An 18494-nucleotide genomic window follows, 5' to 3' on the forward strand; every position below is an offset into this window, starting at 1 on the left:
TTAGCCTCATATTTCATATTGTCCATGAAAGAAGATCGTTTATTTGATCTTCTTGATGCTCGAGTTGTAAAAGAGGGTAGGAAAGAAGAGATCAATGAGATAGCTTTTCTTGCAAGACGATGCATGAACTTGAGTGGGAAGAAAAGGCCTACAATGATGGAAATTGCAATGGAGTTGGAAAGAATTAGAAAGTCTCAAGGAGATTTCAAAGCTCAAGAGAATTTTGAGGAGTTTGAATACGACACCATTGAATTGATTGGGTCCTGGGATGTTATCTTTGCTTCAACAGGGTCTTTCTTTAATACTAATGCATCTTATTCATCAGATGTTTAACGTATATTGTTTTAAAGGTCATTTTAAGTTGATAAGCATACTTTTTCTTATCATATTATATATGCATTCGTGTAGAAATATGAGACTACTCTAGCTACTACTTTGTGTAATTTTTTTGTTAAAGCAGTGTTGTACAATGATACTTTTTAAATGGTAATGATTTTTAGTTGAATATAATGTTGTTGTATGATGCTTCTTATTTAATTAGAAGAAATAATATCATTTCATCTTGTCTTCTGACTTCAACAAAATTGTGCTTTGGCATTTCTTTTTCATAATTCATGTTACGAGCAAGTGTTCATAAATTTTATAAATGTTGTCAAGTAGGATTTTTTTTTTCTTTGGTCAAGCCTAGTTACATTTCTTTCACCTTGATTAAGTAAATTCTTTCTTTAAATATCCAAATAAAATGTATAAAATTAAGCATTTTTGCTAAATAAGAAGTATAAATGTGAATTTTCTCCATCCAATTAATTGATATTGGACAAGTGACAAAGGTAAATTTACAAAAGAGTTCATGAGTACAAACTATATAGAAATACAACTAGTATAATGTTAACCGTCATGAAAAAGGTAAAACATTGGGATTAAGTTCATTTTTTTAAATGCAACTAGTTAGAACGACAAAGTATAAGAGCCTACTTAAAGTGCTATTGAAGCATCATTATAAACAACTATAAGGCCACATAATTTTTGGGGTTAGATATGAGTAGAAGAGGCATAAACCTTGATCCCAAGCATTTAGAATGGCAAAATGCAAGTGCATTCAAATTTGTATTGATTGGAAAACTTGAAAATAACAAAATCAATAATAGTTAAATCTAAATCAAGTATTAAGTAAAGTATTAATTTTGGGAGCAACTAAACATCAACCAGAAGTTGACAACTATTGAGACACCTGGATGAAAAAGCATCCATCTCCATTAACAAGAAAATATCTAATCCTAAATCATGAATATCATCTTTTCACTTTTCACTTTTCACTTTTCACTTTTATAAACAAATTGAGAGTTTTATTTTTTTTTTTTATAAAATTGAAACCATTGTATATTAAATACACTGACAGAAAGTGGAGGAGAATTTTTTTGCTTTTATTTATTTTTGTCACATAATTTTTTCATCACACTCCACTTTGCAATTACTTTTAGGGTATAATGATGTAGAAGATGACTCATTTATAATCTCTTTTAAATAAAGAAGGGTCTTGACTTTGTCAAGAGATAACAAATTTTGTTATCTACTTAGTGACTATTATGCAAATGGTTACACACTATAAGGAGTAGTTAGATATAGAGAAGGTTATTTAAGTTGTAAACTTTATTTTCATCATTAATAAGAAATACTTGTTTTATCAATTTTGATATGGTATTAAAGCCTTTCTATTGGTTGGAGCGAATTTGTTTTCTTCATCATTAGAAAGCCCTCCTTCCATGGAAAAATTTGTTCCAATGGTCTTCGCATACTCGTTGTCAATCAAATTGGATGATAGCAATTTTCTTCTCTAGAAACAACAAGTTAGAGTTGCAATACGAGGTCACAAACTACAAAAATTCATTATGGAAAATAAAGATCCACCAGAGAGGTTTCTTATGGTTGGAGATCCTATTCAAGGAAATATCAAGTTGGAGTATCTTGACTGGGAGCAATAAGATTAGCTTCTATTTTCATGGCCACTCTCTTCAATGACAAAAGTGATGCTCATGTGAATGATTAGGTGCGAAACTTCACATCAAATCTAGAAAGCTCTTGAGGAGTTCTTTGCCTCACAAACCAAAGCTAAGATATCTCAGTTCAAGACTAAGCTCTAAAACACAAAAAAAGAGTGATCTATCGATGAATGATTATTTGTTAAAGATTAAATCCCTAGTTGATCAATTAGCTTCTGTTGGACATGTTCTTACAATCAAATATCATATAGGTACAATCTTTGATGGATTGTTTTATGATTATGATACATTTATTGTTTTGATGAATTTAAGAAATGATCCATATAAAGTCGTAGAGATAGAACCATTGTTGTTAGTATAAGAAAGCAGGATTGGAAAACATGCTAAGGGGCTTGATTCAATAAATCAAGTGAATATGGTGAAGATTTCTAACAATCAGCAGTCACATAAAAATTTTAATGGAGGACAATGTGGTTTTCAAGGCAATTTTATTGGATAGGGTAATTATAAATCTCAAATTTCAATCCTCCTTTGAGTAAATAAAATTGAGGAAATGGAAGAAGTTCAAATGTATTCAATGATGGAAGAAGTGGTAGGCAATATTGGAAGCCACAATGTCAATTGTGTGGTAAAATGAGGCACATAGCTAGAAAATGCTACCATAGGTTTGGTCCAACCTTTATTCTAGTTCAATTTTAGCATAATGTAGTTCCACAAAGGTCTACTCAAATGGCTGCTATGGTAGCTACTCCTAATGTTGTGATAAATAATAGTTGGTATCCTGACTGTAGTGAAACCAACCATTGCACACCATATCCTAATAATCTCATTATTTGAGACACATATGTAGGAAATGACCAAATTCATATGGGAGATGCTTCCATAGTCTTGCTATTCAACACATTGGTCAATCAACTTTTCCTTCTCAATTGTCATCTAAACTTCTAGTTCTAAAACAGCTTCTTCATGTCCCACCATTTCAAAAAATCTTTTGAGTGTCTCTAAATTTCCTCATGATAATAATGTGTTCTTTGAGTTCCATTCTAATCAATGTTTTGTTAAGGACCAAATCACAAGAACTATCTTACTACAGGGTAAAGTAGCTGATGGGCTGTATGTTTTTGACAACTCAAGTTTCAGTCACTCAAGTCCTCGTCTGCTTATCATGTTCCCTGTTTTAAATGATCATATTTTTCAACTTTGGCACAATAGGTTAGGTCATCCTAATGCTAAAGTGATTCAAAAGTCTTGTCTCTTTGTAATATTCCAACTATCAATAAAGACTTACCTAATTTTTATAATGCTTGTTGTCTAGGAAAGCATCATAAACATCCTTAATTTTCCTAATTCTTCTATTGGATACACTAAACCTTTAGAACTCATACATTCAGACCTGTGGGGATCTTCCCTATTTTTTACTTCTAATGACTATAAATACTATGTTCACTTTATTGATTCCTTCTCTCATTTCATTTGGGTTTACCTACTCAAAAATAAATCTGATGCCCTCCAAACATTTATTAACTTTAAAACTTAGGTAGAGTTACAACTAGGTATTTCTATCAAGAAAATCCAAACTAATTGGGGTGGTGAGTACCAATATTTTACAAATTATCTAGAGCCTAATGCATTATTCATCGATTTGCTTATCCTAGAACCCATAAACAAAATGGTATTTCTGAATGCAAACATAGGCACATCATTGAAATAGCCTTAACACTATTAGTTCATGTCTTTTTACCTTTAAGATATCGGGATGAAGCTATTAGGACATCAATTTTTCTTATCAATAGGTTGCTTTCATAAGTACTTTGTGGTCAAATTCCTCTCCAAGTTCTATTCAAACAACAACCATGTTATTCCATGTTAAAAGTGTTTGGTTGCTCGTTTTCCAAACCTTTGACCCTATAACAATCTTAAGTTCCAATTTCGGTCTGTAGAATGTACTTTCTTGAGCTACGATATCAAACATAAAGGTTTCAAGTGTTTAGATCCTCAAGATTGTACCTACATATCCAAAGATGTTCAATTTAATGAGAACTCATTTTCCTTCACCAAAACCAAGTCAATTACTTCTCCTTCCTTTATTCCTAATCCAACACCTACTTCTTATTCTACTCTTATTCCCATTCATTCCTCATTTTGTTTATACCATCACCTTCCACTTCTTCTATTACAAACACATTTATTGACCAATCCAGTTCTAATCAATCCATTTCTGATTCGACTAATACTATTTCACATATGACATCCTTTAATTACCCTATTTCAGATGCATCTAGAAATGTTTATTCCATGAGAACCAAGTCCAAGGTTGAAATATTCAAACCTAAAGTCTTTATGGCTTCTAAAGAACCAACTTCCATTCAAGAAGCTTTATAAAAATATCATTGGAAAGCTGCTATGGTCGAGGAGTATTCAGCACTTGTTAGGAACAAGACTTGGTCACTAGTACCTCTACCACCTAACATAAAAGCAATTATTTGAAAAATGGGAGTTTAAAGTGAAAAAAAAAAAAAACAGATGGCAGTATACTAAAGCAAAAGGCACGATTGATGGCAAAGGCACAATTGTATTAATAATTATATCATATGAATACATGTATATGTTAAGACTTACCAGTGTCAATAAAACTCACAATGCTACTTTAACCTTAATTGATATCAATTAAAAGGCCATGTCCCATAATAGGTGCAATGTTTCAAACTTCTAAAAGATCACAGAAAAAGAAAAAAAACACTCTCTTACCTTGATTGATTTTGTATTTCAAGAAGGCAATAATGGTATGCTCCATAGAGGGTTGATTTTTTAGATTTCTTCTATAATGTTAGTAAAATTCACTGTAGAAGTAGTCTATTATGAAGAGGATATATGCATTGTCAATTCAAGCAATCCATAAAAAAAGGCTCAAGATTAACCAAAACTAAAGTTGGTTTCTCTTATAATAAGTGGCTCTTGTAACACTAGTTTTGTTTGATATTGAAGGATTAAAAGTTTGGCCTTCTGATGTTTGTTTGCATCCTCCTTTGTTGTTAGATTTTTTTTTTAAAAATAATAATAATAATAATCGTGTCTTTATTTATCTTAAAAAATGAATCCACTTTTTGGAAACTAAAAATATTTATTAAACTTTTTGAAGACTAAAAGGAATTTTTTTAAAACTTTTACTTGGTTGCTATTTGGATTGACTTTTGGGAAGGTACAAGCAGATTTTTTGAACACAATGATAGATTTTAGTAATTTTATTTCTCATAATTATTATTTGTCTATCATGCTTGGCTTACACGCACATGGCCACTTACTAGTATTATCTGAAGCAATACACCATATATAATTATCCCTTTTAGAAAAAATAAGTTGTTAAGGGCTTGAGACAATTTTGGAAGCCTGTTGCTACTGTAAATTATTTAGCAATTTGTAACTCTCAAACTCAACCATCCTTCCAACCATGGCTGTCTGCAACACTAGTATTGCCCAACTCCATTCAAATACACTTCTTTTACTCCATATCTTCATGGTCTCCTTTTTCTTGTCTCTAAAGATCCCTTTTGCAAATTCATCATTATCTTTCAGTTTTAACAATTGATCTGAATGGTCATTAAATTCACTTTGAGGGGCAGACTTCTCATTCTGGTGATAAAGCCATCCACCTCACTAGAAACCAGTGGGACAAAATGATGAATGATAGTTGGTGTCGAGCTACATATCATGAGCCGTTTCACCTTTGGAATAAGGCCTTGAAAAGATTGGTTGATTTCTCTACCAATCTCTCTTTTGGAATTGATTCCCAAAGAAAATTTTCTTATGGTGATGGACTCGCATTCTTTCTTGCTCCAAACGGTACCCAACTGCCCTAAGATGTGACAGGAGGCAGCGACCTGGGTCTTCTGTCTAACAACCAGCAGACACTAAACTCAACAGGGAATCATTTTTTTTTGCAATGGAGTTTGATACTTTTCCAAATGCTTGGGATCCAAAACATGATCATGTTGGTATCAATATTAACTCCATGAAATTTGTGGAAAACATGACATGGTTGAGTCATATTCTGGAAGGAAAAATAAATCATGTTCCTCAATTACGCTTCTAGTTCCAAAAATCTAAGTGTTATCTTTTGCACTGATGATTTGTATGTTAACACCACTCCACAAAGCCTCTATTACAAAGTTAATATGAGTAATTACTTGCCCAAATTCGTTACTAGTGGCTTCTCAAGTGCAACATGAGATTTGTACAAGATAAACATCATTTACTCGTGGAATTTCAGTTCATCAGATTTACAAATCTTGTTGGTTTAAGGGTATGGAAACAAAAGACTAGTCCAAATACACAAACAAAGAATAGAATGGATAGAAAGAAAAGCTTATCGATTGAGGCGTGACAAGCGTTGTACTTGAAATAGATCCACCTTCCTCAAAGGCAAACTCGGTGCACTAGGGTACCAGTGTTCTACCTCCAGGATTCAACAACCAGATCTTGCCTTGAGTGCACTCTGTAAGTGAGACGTGTACAACTTGATTTTGAAAAAATTCCTCCAAAAATTTGTATGAAAGACTCTCTGAAAAATTGGTATTCGTATATAAAGAGTGAGGGGTGACCTGCTTTTATAGGCCAATAATATAGTCCCAATAGGACTCTTCTTGTAAACAGAATAGGACTAAAAGTGGAATGGAATTCTACTTACAAGTGGAATGGGACTCCACTAGCACAATCCTAATAGGACTCTTCCCAAAAAATATAAAACTAATAGAATAAAATAAAATAAAATAAAAATAAAAATAAAAATAAAAATTATTTTGAATTTTTTAAAATTAGTCAAATTCGCTAAAACACTTTTTCAGACTTACACTCTTCCTACAATCCCCCATAGAGTGTAGATGTGAAAAGAAAATAAAAGAAAAAAAAGAGGAAAAAAGAATCTAATGCATCAATATTGGTGCCCAAAGGCTATGAACCAGTCTTAGGACAAATAAGTATTGAATCACAAAACACGGTGAAAATAAATTTCTATGAACTAGTGTTTCTTGATGTAACTCAAGAGACTTTTATCCACATTGGTTTTCTCAACTTCACTACGAGTTGTACAAAATGGGTTGGCACAAATAGGCCATGCACCCTGCTTGGATATTCATGAGAGATCTAGAGAATTTGCCTAGGTTCTCATAGGAAGCGGCCCCACCTCCACTCTCATATAGGTGAGTCCATCAAGTTTCTTCTGCATTAAACATACCATCCATAAGGAATATGGTATTCATTAAGAGTAAACACTCAACCTTAGTCAATGCAGAATACACTCTATCTACACTATAGGGATAGACTCTCATACAATTAAAGTTGATAGAGCACCTCAAGTCAACAAGTGATTTGTTATTACCCATATGAACCTACTTTATGGAATTTCCATTTTAATAGGTTAGATTACCACCACTCTTAACTTCTGTAGTAGGCATAAGCCCTATCCCCCTCGATGTTTCTTCCACTAGTTTCTTATTTAGTGGTTTAGTCAAAGGATTGTCCAAATTCATCTTTGACCTCACAAATTATAGGATATAACCCCTGTTTCAAGCAGCTGCCGCGCAATATTGTGCTTTAAGCGTATATGTCTGTTCTTCCCATTACATATTTTACTCTTAGCCTTGGCAATTGTAGCTTGGCTATCATAACACATAGACATAAACGAGACTGGTCTCGTCTATAAAAGGATATCTGCTAAGAGGTTTCTAAACCACTCAGCCTTAGAACTTGCATTTTCTAAGGCAATAAACTTAGCCTCCATAGTAGACCGAGTAATGCAAGTTTGCTTAGCAGACTTCCCAGAAACTGCACTTCCACTAAGGATGAAAACATATCCACTAGTAGATTTCATTTCATCTAAATCCGAGATCCAATTTGCATCACTAAATCCTTTTAGGACACTTGGAAATCCACTAAAGCACAAACCATAGTTAATGGTGCCTCTCAAATATTTAAGGACTCTACGAACAATAGTCCAATGGTCCTGATTAGGACTTTAGGTGTACTGACTCAATCTACCTACTGCATAAGCAATGTCAGGTCTAGTACAGTTCATTAAATACATTAGGCTCTCTATGATCTGAGCATACTCCATTTAGGAAACACTATGTTCCTCATTTTTCTTCAACTGTGAGCTGGGACCATAAGGAGTTGACATTAGTTTACAATCAAAGTGTTCAAACTTCCTTAGGATCTTTTCAACATAGTGCTCTTGAGAAAGTTTAAGACCATTAGGTGTTCTAGTTATTTTAATTACTAGAATCACCTCTGCCTCTCCTAGGTATTTCATATCAAACTTAGAACCTAGGAATTTCTTGGCCTCACACACAACCTCTAGGCTAGTTCCAAAGATCAGCATGTCATTAACATAAAGGCAGATGACTACACATGTGTTATCCTCATACTTGCTGTAGATACACTTATCAACATCATTAATGGAATATCCATTAATTACTAACACATGATCAAACTTGTTGTGCCACTATTTGGGAGCTTGTTTTAACCCATACAGTGATTTAATTAACTTACACACCTTTTTCTCCTTCCCTGAAACTACACAACCCTCAGGTTGATCCATATAAATGTCTTCTTCCAAATCCCCATTCAAGAATGCAGTCTTGACATCCATTTGGTGTATCACCAAATTATGAATGGAAGCTAGAGCGATCAATACTCTAATTGATGCTATTCTAGTCACAGGGGCAAAGGTGTCAAAGTAATCTACATCCTTATTTTGTTTAAAGCCTTTGGCAACTAAACAAGCTTTATACTTCTCTATGGACCCATCTTGTTTTAACTTTCTTTTAAAGATCCACTTACAATCAATAGTCTTTGCACCAGGAGGTAAATCTACTAACTCCCATGTATGGTTATTCATGATTGATTCTATTTCACTGTTAATGGCCTCATTTCAGAATGGTGCATTAGGAGAAGTTGTAGCTTCTTTGTAGGATCTAGGGTCCTCATCTATTAGGAAGGTGTAGAAACCATCTCCAAGGTTTGTTTCTTTCCTATCTCTTTTACTCATTCTAGGTTCAAATTCAGAAGGCTCAATAGACTTGTCTATACTTGTTTTCTGAACTTATTGTTCACCATTTAGTTTCATAGGAAAGTTGTTTTTAAAAAACTTTGCATTTTTTGTTTCTATTATAGTATTGACATCTACAAGACTATTTTCTGACTTAGTAATAAGAAACCTATATGTTGTACTATTCTCAACATAGCTAATGAACATTGCATTAAAGGTTTTAGGACCTAGTTTTTGTTTTTTAGGTTCAGGGAGAAGAACTTTAGTTAAACACCCCCACACTTCCAGGTATGCTATATTAGGTGCATAACCCTTCCACAACTCATAAAGAGTTTTACCAGTTTTCTTATAAGGTATTTTATTTTGAATATGACATGCAGATAGGATAGCTTCCCCCACAAGTTTAAGGGTGCTCTTGAACTTACCAACATTGCATTCATCATTTCTTTTAGGGTCCTATTTTTCCTTTCTGCTACTCCATTAGACTCAAGGGAATAAGAAGGGGGAGTTTCGTGAATGATCTCATGATCTTCAATAAAAGAATTAAAGGGGTTGGACTCATACTCTCCTTTCCTATCAGTTCTAAGACTTTTAATTTTCTTACTTAGACGATTTTCCACTTCATTTTTGTACTTGATGAAAACATCTCTTACTTCATCTTTTTTTTCTCAAAAGATATACCCTTGTATACCTTGAGTAGTCATCTATGAAAGTTATGTAGAATAGTTTACCACCTCTAATCATTGTATTTTTTAGGTCTCCTAAGTCATTGTGTATTAAACTTACTAGATCTGATTCTCTTTCAACTGATTTACAAGATTCATTGTGGTTTTAGATTCTACATAGGATTCACATTTTCCATAGTTTTTTTTTAAGGATAGTTTAGGGATTAAACTCAATTAAACTATTTTCTTCATATATGAAAAATTCACATATCTTAGTTTACCATGCCAAATATCACAAGAATCAACTATGTAAGCAGAAGAAATATGCAATATTATTGATAATATCATAAACATTCAACATAAATAAACCTTAATTACAATAACTCTTCCCCACAAACACATCCTTCTTGGTTAAAACTATTTTATCAGAGTCAAACAAGATCCTCACTCCTGCTTTTCCAAGTAGAGATGCTGACATCAAGTTTCAACGAATATTTGGCACATGAAGAACATCACTGAGGGCAAGCACTTTTCTAGAGGTTAGCTTGAGGAAAACTTTCCCTTTGCTAATCACTAGAGTAGATCTAGAATCACCAGAGTAAATCTAGAATCACCCATGAATACTTGTTCTTCTCATTCCTTTAGAGTGGTATAGGAAGTAAATGCACTTATGTTTCCACAGATGTGCTTGGTAGCCTCAGAGTCTACCACCTAGTCCTTCATATTGGTGACCATGCTCACTTCAGAGGAGATTACTACTATGATCACCTCTGTCTCTGCCAGACTTTCCTTTGAATTGGACTTTTTAGTTCTTTTCCTATGGCGACATTGAGCTGCATAGTGTCTAGACTTGCCACAAACAAAGCAGTTACCCCGTTATTTAATAGTTGGGATCTGGACCTTATTTGATGCATTGGGCTTGGTCCTAGATTTTTTATTTCTGGACCTATTGTTTTTGGGTTTAGGTTTTTCTTCTACTACATTAGCCTTAGAAGACAATTCCTTAGCTTTTTCAACATTGTCCCTATATCGGTTTTGTTCCTTAATCCTAATATGGATTATGACATCCTCTAGGGACATCCGTTTCTATTTCATGTTATTTTTGTAGTTTTTCCAAGACTCTAGAAGAGTCTCTACTAAATAACTAGCCCCTTTAAAAATTTCTAAAATTCCCAATGGTGTATTACTAAGTTACTGCATTATTCCAAAATATATTTTTTATTCATTGCATCCCAAATTTCTTTTGAAAATTTAAATTGACAATAAATATCAAAAAGTTCTTTAGAAAGGGTACTCAGAATAGTATGCCTAACTTGTTTATTTCTAATTTCCCAGGTTGGTAACAAATGAGAACCATCTTTTGGTTTTGGGTCAGACAAAATTTGTCCCAAGTTTACTACATCAATTGCAGAGAAATTGGTATTTGTATATAGAGAGTGTGGGGTGACTTGCTTTTATAAGCCACTAACACAGTCCCAATAGGACTCTACTTGCAAGTGGAATAGGACTGAAAGTGGAACGAAATTCTACTTATAAGTGGAATGGGACTCCACTAGCACAATCCCAATAAGACTCTTCCCAAAAAATATAAGACTAATAGAATAAAATAAAATAAAAATAAAAATTATTTTGAATTTTGTAAAAAATTAGCCGAATTCGCTAAAACACTTTTTCAGATTTACACTTTCAATATTAACTTCATGAAATCTGTGGAAAACATGACATGGTTGAGTCATATTCTGGAAGGAAAAATAAATCATGTTCCTCAATTATGCTTCTAGTTCCAAAAATCTGAGTGTTATCTTTTGTACTAATGAGTTGTATGTTAACACCACTCCACAAAGCCTCTATTACAAAGTTAATCTGAGCAATTACTTGCCCGAATTCATTACTAGTAGCTTCTCAAGTGCAATAGGAGATTTGTACGAGATAAACATCATTTACTCGTGGAATTTCAGTTCATTAGATTTACAAATCTCTGATAGTGCAGAGGAAAACCAAGGAAAGAAGACAGGACTAGTAGTGGTGGGATTGAGTATTAGTGTTTGTGCTTTGCTGGCCGGTTTGGGATTGGTCTACTTTTGCTTGTGGAATAAAAAGATAAATGAGAAAGGGGTAGAAGATCATGATTTTGACCTGTCCAAGGTTGACGATTTTGGAAAAGGTACTTTGCAGAGGCAGAGAAGCTTGGAGAAGGAGGGTTTGGTGGGGTTTATAAAGGTTTTTTGCGGAATCCGAGCTCCTACATTGTTGATAAGAGGGTCTCAAGAGGGTTTGAATAAAGGATAAAAGAGTATGCATCTAAAGTAAAGATCATCAGTAGATTGAGGCCTCAAAACCTGATGCGGCTCATGGGCTGGTGCCATAAAAAAAAAGAGCTTCTATTGGTATACGACTTCATGCCAAACGATAGTTTGGCTTCTTGTTTGTTTGAAGGAAAAACCTTATTGACATGGGCAATGAGGTACAAAATTGCTACGGGGTTGGCCTCAACGATGCTTTACCTACATGAAGAATGAGAACAATATAGTGTGCACAGAGATGTAAAATCAAGTAACATGATGCTGGATGCAGATTTCAACGCGAAGCTTGGTGATTTTGGGCTATCTAAGCTTGTTGATCATGGGAAAGTGTCACAAACTACAGTTTTGGTAAGGACTATAGGGTACATGGCTCCTGAATATCTTATGAAAGGCAATGCTAGCAAGGAATCTGATGTCTACAGTTTTGGAGTTGTTGCTTTGGAAATTTTCTATGGAACAGATGAGAAAGGAGATGAAAACAGAGGGAAACAGAGAGAGAGATTAGAGGAGAAATGTTAATATTATTTGTCTCAGTTGTCTTCTACAATAACAGAGCAGACATTATATACAATCAGGTCCTAACCAACTATACACGTGGAACTACAAGACTAGAGGGAAAAGAATATCCTAACTAATTACATCTTTAGGCTTAACATCCCCCCTCAAGCTCATTGGTCTAGTAAGAACAGTGAGCTTGGAGTGTAAAGTGAGGAAACGTTGGGTGGAAAGAGGCCTAGTCATACAATCAGCAAGTTGATTATTAGAAGGTGTAAATTTCACAGAGAGAGAGCGTTGAAGAACACGTTCCCGAACAAAGTGATAGTCGATTTCCACATGTTTGGTGCCAGCATGCAAAATAGGATTGGTAGCTAAGTATGTGGCACTGATATTGTCACAGAGAATGAGGGGAGGTCGAGTGGGAGTAATGGAAAGTTCACGAAGAAGAGATTTAGTCCAAGCAATTTCAGCAGCCCCATTTGCTACCCCTCGGTACTCTGATTCGGCGCTGGTGCGGGAGACCACTTTTTGTTTGGAAGATGACTAAGAAACCAAATTAGAGCCAAGGAAGAGGCAGTAGCCACTGGTGCTACGCCTATCATTAGGGCAGGAAGCCCAGTCGGCATATGTATAGCAAGTGATGTTGAAGTCATAGGAAGGCTGTAGGAAGAGATCAAAATGAGATGTGCCCTTTAAGTACCGGAGAATACGCTTAACAGCCTACCAGTGAACATCAAAGGGATGATGCATGAATTGACACACTTTATTTACTACAAAAGCTATATCTAGGTGTGTCATAGCACAATACTAAAGGGCACCAACAAAACTTCGATAATCTGAACCATTTTCAAGAGCCACTCCATCATGAAGAGAGAGATTTGTGTTGGAGGACATAGGAGTAGGACATGGCTTGGCATCCAACATAGCCGCCCGGGTAAGGAGATTAGTGATATACTTTGCTTGGTTGAGGTGAATACCAATAGGGGTGTGATGAACCTCCAAGCCCAGAAAATGGTGTAAATGACCAAGATCCTTTAAAGAAAACTGATGATACAACTGTTGGATAAGGTGAGTAACCTGTGGAGAGTGGCTCCCAATGACGATTATATCATCCACATAGACAAGAACAAGAAGTAACCCATGAGACGAATGACAAATAAATAAGGAAGTGTCATTCTTAGAAGTAACAAATCCCAAGTGTAGCAGAGAAGTACTTAGCTTAGTATACTAAGCCCAAGGTGACTGTTTAAGGCCGTAGAGAGACTTATCCAACTTGCAGACATGAGTAGGATAGAGAGGATCAAAAAATCCAGGCGGTTGTTCCCTGAAAAAGTCTTTAGCTAAGTCGCCATGTAAGAAGGCATTATGAACATCCAGATGTCTAATACACCAATTCTGGGAAAGAGCAAGACCGAGCACAATACAAATAGTAGGAGGCTTGACAACCGGGCTGAATGTTTCGAAGTAGTCAATACCTTCAGTTTGATGATAACCCTTAGCTACTAAGCGGGCCTTGTATCTCTCAATTTGGCCATCAGGTTGAAGCTTTAGCTTATAGACCCATTTACAACTGATTACCTTGCCTAAGGAAGGTGAAGGAACCAGATGCCAGGTCTTGTTGTGTTGAAGGGCAGCAAATTCCAATTCCATGGCCTGCTTCCATGAAGGATCTTTAATAGCTTGACGAAATGAAGTAAGCTCAGTGAGAGAACCAGTGGAGACACTCAACAACAACTTAGGTTTATAGATACTAGCCTTAGACCTGGTCACCATAGGATGAATATCGTGAGTGCGAGAAGAAGTAAGTAAATCTGTATTCACATAAGGTACATGTAGGTCCACACTTGGAGAAGGTGGAGAAGGAGGTGGAATAGATGGAGACATAGGAGGAGATGGGGAGAGGGGAGGCAAGGGAATGGATAGAGGAACTGATAAAGAAGAGGAAGACGAAATAGACTAAGAGAGAGAAGATTTCAAATTCTTGAATGGAAAAGAACCTTTATTAAAAATCACATGGCGAGAAATATACACCCTGCTGGAATGAATGTCAAGACATAGATAACCTTTGTGGTATGAACTGTAACCAAGAAAAGCACACTCCAGTGACCTGTATTGGAGTTTATGGGTATTATAAGGGCGCAAATATGGAAAACAAGAGGAACCAAAGACCTTAAGATAAGTATAAGCTAGGAGTTTGTGATAGAGTGCGAAGTAAGGGATTGACGATGCAGCACAGGAGTAGGGAGACGATTAATAAGTTAAGTGGCAGTTTGAAAGGCATAAGGCCAATAAGATAAGGGCATACCTGAGTGAGCAAGAAGGGACAATCCCATTTCAACCACATGGCGATTTTTTCGCTCAACCCGCCCATTTTGTTGTGAGGTGTATGGACACGATAAACGATGGACAATGCCCAAATTTGAAAATAGTATGGAGAGAGATCGAAACTCACCTCCTCAATCAGATTGGACAACCTTAATCTTGGTATTAAATTGATTTTCAATGAGAGCTTGAAACTTGAGAAAAGTAGGATATACTTCATCTTTTGTTTTGAGCAAATAAAACCAAGTAAAACGAGTATGATCATCAATGAAAAGTAAAAAATAATGAGCACCAGAAATAGAGCGAATGGGATAAGGACCCCATAGGTCTGTATGAATTAACTCAAAAGGTTTTACTGTAATGGATGGAGACAGAGAAAAAGGAAGCCTGTGGCTCTTTGCTAATTGACAAGAATTACAAAAATTAAAACGAATTTTCTGTGTTTGAGCAATGTTACAAGAATCCAAGATTTGATTAACAACAGATAAAGCTGGGTGGCCTATTCTCTTGTGCCATAGATTTGGATCCTTGGTGTTGGCTATGAAAACTTGAGGAGGAAAAGAAACAACAGAAGGAGAGCATGATGACTGAACTTTGTATAAGCCATTATCAAATTGACCTTGAAGGAGAACTCTCTTCGAAACCTGATCCTTGACAAGAAAATGAGTGGCATAAAATTCAACGAAAACTTTATTATCATAACACAATTTTCTAACACTAATAAGATTATTTGAAATTTTTGAAGTGTGATAGACCTGATGTAAGAACAAGAGGAGAATATGAGGATGGTAGTTTTTCAGTACCAAGATGTGAGATACAGAGTTGCTTACCATTCCCAACTATCACCCGATCTGAACCACTAAATGGTGCCATAGTGTCAAGCATGTTGATGTTCGGAGTAAAGTGATGTGTAGCACCTGATTCCATGTACCAATTTGTATCAGGAACCGTGTTATGCGTACCAGCAGGATGAGCCATTGCAGGGTAAGAAAATTCTGGAGGATTAGGGAGCTGGGAATTTGTGGTGAGAATAGTATTGAAAGATTTAGGAGAAGGTTGAGGTGAATAGTTAAAATTTGTGCGATGGAAGCAAATAAGAGCAATGTGTCCAAATTTACCACAAGTTTGGCACTGAGGCTTTCGATTCTGGATTGAAAAATGTGGTTTCCATTGAGATTGAGGCTGTCGTGGTTGTGGTTGTGGTTTGCCCAAAATGCTAGGTTGATATTGACTAGTGGTTGGCTTAAAAGGTGGAGAAGAGTATCTAGGTTGAATGTGAATATGATTAAATGTAGGTTGAGGAGTTGATTTATAAGGTTTCTTATTCAGATGAGCCATATGGACTTGGGCAGAATGGAGAGAAACAGAGTTCTGTTGTTCAAGTCGGAAGTTGTAGCTAAGCAATAGGCTATGGATTTGCTCAATAGTTGGTTGGTCAGATCAATTTTGAATGGAGGTAACAAAAGAATTATACTCACGATCTAATCCATTAAACAAATAGATAAGATGGTCTTTCTCAGAATTTGGTTCTCCTATTGCTGCAAGACTGTTGCAAATGGATTTAAGCCTTTGAATATATTCACCAGCTGAAAGTCCATCTTTCTTGAGCTTTTGAAGCTTGGTGTGAAGCTCGGTAACCCATGCCATAGAAGAGGCAGAGTAAATATGATTAAGGGCATTCCAAATCTCCACAGCTGTTGAATACCCAACAATCTGAGCCATTATATCTTCGGACAAGGATGTGTACAACCAACTCATCAGAAGTCGATTGTATCTCTGCCAGACTGAGTACTCTGGATTGAGGGTTTGTTGTTGCAAATCGAGAAATCGAGGAGGGCAGGGTCAAGATCCGTCAATGAAATCATCGAGTCTGTTAGCAATGATGGCATTCAGAAGCTGATTCTTCCAGATGAGGTAGTTCTCATTATCCAACTTCATTGTGAGAGGTTGATTCATAGACTGGAAAGAAAAAGAGGGTGTGTCTACTGGTAAAGAAAGGTTGTTTGACTGAGATAATGGGTTTTGCACATTAAGAGTGCTAGCAGAAGGTGATTCGGAGGTTTCTTTGAAATAAGCCATGGAGGCTCTGATACCAAGATGAGAAAGGAGATGAAAACAGAGGGAAATAGAGAGAGAGATGAGAGAAGAAATGTTAATATTATTTGTCTCAGTTGTCTTCTACAATAACAAGGCAGGCATTATATACAATCAGGTCCTAACCAACTGTACATGTGGAGCTACAAGACTAGAGGGAAAAGAATATCCTAACTAATTACATCTTTAGGCATAACAGGAACCAAAAGCCAAGGAAAATTAGATCAAATTGGTGGAGTGGGTTTGGACCCTTTATGGAGTAGGAAAGCTTCTTGAAGTAGCTGGCCCGAGACTGTTTGCAGACTTTGATGAGAAACAAATGGAATGCCTGATGATTGTGGGGCTTTGGTGTGCTTACCCAGACTGCAATCTTCGCCCTACAATAAGGCAAGCAGTTAATGTCCTTAATTATGAAGCTTCATTGCCTGTTCTCCCTTCAAACATGCCTGTGCCAATGTATTATGCTCCTCGAGCAAATACATATGCCTTTTCACTCCAAGCATGCTACACTGCTACCATTTCTGAAAGAGGTTAGTCACAGTATCCAAGCTTTTCTGCTGGCACAAACTCATCTAAACTTCACATCTTCATCAACTTCTTCTCCATCCGCATCTCTGTTGCACAATCGCTCAGTTCTTCATAAGTTTGTCTGGTTTCAATTTGCTATGCATTGAAGTGTTTAATTTACTTCTGAAAGCAATGTATAGTGCTCGTCACCATGTATGGATGGATTTCTGTTTTCTGAAACTAGTAGTATCTTCCATATAATATAAACTTACCAAATTAATTTTAAAATTTCTAAAATTTTAGGGAACTAAAATAATAATCATATTCAAATGAGGTTTCTAGCTCTTGTAAATTTCTAACTCTTTTAAATTTTAAATAAAAAGAAATTATATGTGATCACAATCTTTAATAAAAATGTATTAAAGCTAAGTATGCAAGTGGGGCATTTAGAAACCCGAAAAAAAAAGGGTAGGCTCCAATTTTATGATATGTGTCATAACTACAAAATAATTAAGTCTTAAATTTAAAAGAAAAATAAAAAAATGGAATTCATACAATCATTTCAACAATATAAATTTTATATGAATAGTGATATTGTTTAGAAGGAAAAAGAAAAGAAACAAGAAAAGGAGGAAAGGGTAAATGTGTGTACAAATTTTCTATCATAAATATAGAAAATTTTATATTAGAAAAAGTTTATATCTCAATCATATATATTTGATAAATATAGATACAAATTTCTTTCATTGCTTTGAAAAAGACCAATACTTATAATTGTAATTGAATGATATACGTTTTAATTATATACTTCAAATTTTCTATCATAAAAAGAAAATAAAATAGAATGCATTCTATTCAACTAATTATAAAATGACAATATAAATACATTATAAACAATGTAAAGGGATCGATCATAACAATGTATCAAATTAGCAAATTTTAAAATTGTAATCAAGCCTTATAATAATTTAATAAATTTATTATTTATTTCCTTTATTTATTTTTATTAATATTTTTTTTAATTAGTAAATTCAAATATGAACACCAATATCTATTATTAATT

The 18494-nt window shown here is 35.0% G+C and overlaps 1 pseudogene; it reads left to right on the top strand.

Moving 5' to 3' along the window:
• The first annotated feature begins 24 nt into the window (after positions 1 to 24).
• LOC117910945 lies at positions 25 to 17598 on the top strand (annotated as a pseudogene).
• Positions 17599 to 18494: the final 896 nt, after the last annotated feature.

This window comes from Vitis riparia, chromosome 3 (assembly GCF_004353265.1).
Source record: "Vitis riparia cultivar Riparia Gloire de Montpellier isolate 1030 chromosome 3, EGFV_Vit.rip_1.0, whole genome shotgun sequence".
NCBI lineage: Eukaryota > Viridiplantae > Streptophyta > Magnoliopsida > Vitales > Vitaceae > Vitis > Vitis riparia.